Source organism: Saccopteryx bilineata, chromosome 8, assembly GCF_036850765.1.
Source record: "Saccopteryx bilineata isolate mSacBil1 chromosome 8, mSacBil1_pri_phased_curated, whole genome shotgun sequence".
NCBI classification, from domain to species: Eukaryota; Metazoa; Chordata; class Mammalia; order Chiroptera; family Emballonuridae; genus Saccopteryx; species Saccopteryx bilineata.
In genome coordinates, this window is record NC_089497.1 from 34,711,793 (window position 1) to 34,717,792 (window position 6,000).

Here is a 6,000-nt window from a genome sequence, read left to right on the forward strand (position 1 = left end):
TTAAAAAATAAACTCTTAAAAAAATCTGATGCTCAATAATAAATACTGTTGAAGATTTGGTGTCATTACAGAGTCCAGTTGAATTTGGTTATTTGATCAACTGAAGTTTATTAAGGCAGCCTTTTATACCATTAGTTGTGGTCTATCTGCTCGTTGGTTTCATTAAGCTCAAGTATATTTCATTCAAAATGCTACTCAGCTATGATTCTACCTATCTTGTTGATTGCATAAGTAACCCTTCTCACCACCCATGAGTTAAAACATGCACATACACGTACAAACACACCCAAACTGTGGATAGATAGGACCATTTACCACACAGCAGGCCCAAATACAGAAAGTTTTTCAAGTATACTTTAAAGGACCTTTTACCAAGATCAATGGAAGAGGCTTCAAATCCACTTCAGATAATCTCTTTACTAATTAAACTCAACATTTATGTAATACAAGATACTTGATGTCTGAAATAGATGGTAAACCTATTAAAAATGCCTCAGCCCTGGCTAGTAGTCTCAGTGGAAGAGCATTGGCCTGGCATTTGGAAGTCCAGGGTTTGATTCCCAGTCAGGGTACACAGGAGAAGCGACCATCTGCTTCTCCACCCCTCTCCTTTCTCTCTCTTTCTCTCTCCCCTCCCCTCCTGTAGCCATGGCTTAAATGGTTCAAGCAATTTTTCTATGAGTGCTGAGGATGGCTACATGACCTCGCCTCAGGTGCTAAAATAGCTTGGTTGCTGAGCAACAGAGCAGCGGCCCCAGATGGGCAGAGCATCAGCCAGTAGGGGGTGTGTTGTGTGGATTCTGGTTGGGGTGCATGCAGGAGCTTATCTGTCTGTCTCCCTGCCCTTTACTTAATAAAAAAATGTCTCAATATTTTGCTTGAGGTAACATCTGTCATTAAAAGGTAAGCTTTAATAAGAAATATAAGTTCAAGGGAAGAAAACATTTTACAATATATAACATATACATGACATAATTAAAGAGAGGTGCTGAATCAGGATTTGATGAAAATATTCTTATTCTCTCTAGTTTAGGTTTGTGTTTTTCCTACATAGCAGCTTTCAATATACAATATGTAACTATACTGCTCACAAAAATTAGGGGATATTTCAAAATAAATATGAAGCAATAAAATATCTCCTAATTTTTGTGAGCAGTATAGTTAAGGAAGTTTATCACTGTGGAAACAAACACATTTATTTGAAATTGGAAATGAAATGGGTAGAATTTATGTCAAAAATTTCTTAACAATGCTTGTATTATAAAATCCATATTAAAAATTAAAAGATGTTAATCATAGGCATTAAAGCACTATGTGTAAAAATAAACACTTCATAAATGATAGCTTGTTCAAATAGTGGGGAAAAATATGAAGGGGTACTGAAAGTGAAGGAAGTGACTTTATATCAATGTAAATTTATTTAATAACCTGACATGTAAAAAAAAACCCACAAAACAGATTAGATTAGGCCGGAAAAGCAAGTATAGAACTTGAATTAATAACTTCTAATGACACAGAAAAAGACATAGTAGTGAAAGGAATGACCTATGTAGTGACTGAACTTAACTGTAGAAGTCAATGGAACCCACCCTGTTCATAACCAGAAATCAAATTCATGTATAGTTTCTGATGTAAAGACATTAGAAGGGAAGACTGTGGTAGGTAGAATCAGAATGGTAACAAGATGTAGAAGAGGGCACTTACAAATAAAAATTCAAAAGTGCTAAAATTTTATTACCTTTGTTCTGAAGATAGCCCCAGAAAATAGTGGATTACTTTCCCTCTGGTAATAGAAAATGGAAACTATAGCTGTAATTTCAGAAGGGTAAAAAAAACCACTAAAATAATGACTACAATATTCACAGTTGGAGACAGAAGTCAGGTTTTTCATTCTGATCCCAGTAAAATGTGGAATAGTTGAAAATTCTATTATAGTCTCCACACAATGGAGGATGGATACTTTTAATTATCTTCACTCACAAAATATATCAATATAGCTTACAGAAGGAGAATTACTGGGTATAATAATAATTGAGTAACATTATATCAATAGATAACATTAACTCATATACTGTCATAAATATAAAAGTTTATTTGCAATATAATGAACTTACCAAGTTGGATGAACTATGAATGAACTTACCAAGTTGGATCTGAAGAGGAAACAAGGGTAAGAAAGAAGGAAAATGTGACAATACACTTTAACACTAGACAAAAGCAAATCAAGCCATCAAGAAAACATTGCTCTGAAATACGTGTGCTTCTCATCCCTCTACCTTCCTGTCTCTGTCCCTATCTGTCCCTCTCTCTGTCTCTGTTTCTGTTACAAAATAAAAAAAGTAACAATAGTTACAATTATTACAATCATTGTTACTTATGTTTTGGCAGTACTTTATACTTTTTATATATGTTGGTTTATAAAATTAAGGGAAAGGAGAAAAAAAAAGAATAGAGTTAAATTTAAAAAAAAACCTAAATTATTTCTTTCTCAAAGTAATTGACATTTTGAATAGACTAACAGTTTGGTCAAACTGTTTTTCTCATGTAACTGAATATTTTTGAGGAGAAATAGGAAAAAGGCTTTTAAAAATCCTTTAATTTATCTATGTTAATAGCTAAATTTATTCCTTAATTTAAAATCAAATTATCATTAAACAGTGGAATTTTAATTTTATTTAATAACAAATGGAAGCATGCTGGTATACAAAACTTAAAAAAAGCATTGTACTAGAAATTTTTTGGTTTTAACTGGTAAAAAACTCTACTCAAATGAGTTTAAGTAAAATAATGAGGAAAAGGGGTTCGGGGGTAGTGCTTTCAGATACAGTCTAACTGGGTTTCCAGGGGCTCAAATATCCATGTGTCCCCGAAATGGTAGTAAGTTCACCACTGGTAATTCTAACTTCTCCTCAGTCTCTATGTGAAAGGAATATCTTTCCCAATAGTTTGAGGTAACTCCTAGGGAAGGTTGTGGTTATCTTGGTTTGTATCATTAATCAATCCATCCCTCAAATGGTTACTGGAGCAAGGAGATTGAAAGCTGAATAAGGAACCTCATTCTAGCCACATGGAGTGAGAGTGGATTGGGGACGTCTAGATGCTAACCAGACAAAACCCAAGTGTCGCCTCGGATATCTCATGGTTACAGGCATTCTATATTTAAGATGAATAGGACCTATGTTTAGTCTCATTCTACTGATTACTGTCTTCTAACTGTCACCCAATCACATTAACCTTTAATTTCTTGTAAAGTGGAAACATAAATAAGGTAGTTGGTATTACAAGATGATAGAGTATTCCGTTTATTGTATGACAATTTCAAGACAACTTTCTTATTTTTATTTCTACTTTACCAGCTCCTCCTTGTCTTCTGAGGCATCTTTCTCCTATAGTGATCTCTAAATGTGGAACTGACTAGCACTCTACCCTGTATTCCCCTCCTGTCCTTCTCTCGCTACACCATCTCTTTAAATGACCTCATCCACCCTCATGGCCTTAAATACTATCTATATATCCATTCTAAATACCTACCTGCAACTTTAGCTTCTCCCTGTAACATGACACTCATATATATATATATATATATATATATATATATATATTTGCTATTTCCATAGGAATGTTTAAGAGTCCCTCCCAAAATTTTGATATCATAGACTCTCAAACCCTCTTCCTCTCTTGAACCCTTTATATCAGTAAACAGCATCGCAATTCATGCAAATACTTAAGACAAAAATCTAGATATTATTTTTGATGCTGTTTTTGTCCCCGACTTCAAATCCACATTATTAAAAAATCATGTAAATTCAACTTTCAAAACTTATCCCAAATCCATCCCCTTGTTCTGTCTCTACTATTAAAAATCCTGTCCAAAAATCCATTCTCTTGGCTTGACTATGAACATCCTAATTGCCCCCCCACCTTTCTATTGAATATATTCTATTCTCAGCAGAACAATCAGAGTATCCTGTTAAAATGTAACTTAGCTTGCATCATACAAAATTTGTACATTTTACTCAGTTTTCTATGTCATTTAGGGTAAAAAACTTCATCTCTAGTACTCCTTCTAAGATCCTACTTGATCTGGGCCCCATTATCTTTCCATCTCACCTGAAATCATTCCCACACCAGCTCACTCTTGCCTTTGGGGTGTCATTCCAGCCTTTACTTTTGATGGCTTTTCCCCTTCAGATTCTCAGTACTGATATTTTTCTAGTTAGTTATCAGATCAAATGTCCTCTGTGTGGAATGTCATTGTCTAGGATAAACATTATTCTTCTACTTTCACTGAATACTTTTGTATTACAAATATATAGAACTTTTCCCCCACATCAATCAGTAGTCCAACTATGATAGACACCAACTGAGTGTCCTACAGTTCAGTTCAGATTTAACACCATATACTTGAATTTAGTACCAAACCTCACAGTTTAGAGAGGCTCAGTCCCATAAGACTTCACCACACCACCCCACTTCAGACACCAAACATAAATCCAGGTTATCATCTGTGCTTCTTGTTAAAATAGATAGCTAGTTAGTTAAGGAAGGGAGCAAATAGAATTGGACATTAAGCCTGATTCACTAGGGAGCTGAATCGAACATTCGGTTGGATTCACTAAGAGGCCACAGCATTTTGTTTCCTCAAGGGACAGCCACATCATCTCCAATGGTTATTTAATCCCCAAAGTGAGTAGGAAGAATTGGCCACTGGTCATTAGCCAAGACTACTGAGGGAGGAATAAAAAGAGCAAGGGAAAATTCCTTTCATGGGTGTATGTGCAGTAGAAACTAGATGATGCAGCAAAACTTTGGGACATGCCCTGTAGGATCCAAAATGCTGACAGAACGGAGCAGAGTCTAGCCCGGAAAACCTGGGGAAAAAACCAGATCGGGTAGGAGGAGGACTCCGCACAAACCCGTGAAGGATTAAAAAAGAGATTGGTTAGTTTGAAAGAAAGCCTGCTTTCTCTCTCTCAAGCCCAAGATAATATAATCAAAGCTTAACAAAGGCCCATCTGAGTAGCGTTGGTTGGTCTGTTTGCGTCCTCTTTCACATGTTCTTTCTCAGTAGTAGCCATGCAGATCCAAGCACAGGCTCGGGTGCAGCAGCACAGCGCTGGCTGGAGCACAGCTGGGAGCAAAGATTCCGCTGGACTTCAGGAGCTCAGGGCGATGGCATTAGAGCAGGGGTCCCCAAACTACAGCCCGTGGGCCACATGCGGCCCCCTGAGGCCATTTATCCGGCCCCCGCTGCACTTCCGGAAGGGGCACCTCTTTCATTGGTGGTCAGTGAGAGGAGTACATTGACCATCTCATTAGCCAAAAGCAGGCCCATAGTTCCCATTGAAAAATACTGGTCAGTTTGTTGATTTAAATTTACTCGTTCTTTACTTTAAATATTGTATTTGTTCCTGTTTTGTTTTTTTACTTTAAAATAAGATATGTGCAGTGTACATAGGAAATTGTTCATAGTTTTTTTTATAGTCCGGCCCTCCAACGGTCTGAGGTTACAGTGAACTGGCCCCCTGTGTAAAAAGTTTGGGGACCCCTACATTAGAGTATGGTTCCTGAGCCTTCCAGTGAACATCTATGCTCACCAGGCCCAGGACTTCTTCCATAGCAGGATGGAGTTGAACCATTGGGTCATGATAGGACACTGGGCACCTGGGGAGACAATTCTTTATTTTTGCTTTAATAAGTGTTACCATTACACTTCATCTTCTTATGTGTGGGTCCTCGAAATGCTTTTCTGATGACTCCATGAAACATTATTTCCCACCAGCAACATCCTGACTGACTGGCTAGAGAATGGGAGTTACAACAACCCCTTCCTCTGGTTTGATTAATTTGCTGCTGCAGCTCACAGAATCAGGAAAACTGTAATTTATTAGGTTACCTGTTTATTATTACCAAAAAAATGTTAAATAATACAAATGAAAGTAAGATGAAGAGAAACCTAGGGCAAGATCCAGAAAGGTCTTGACACATGTGCTTTTGTCC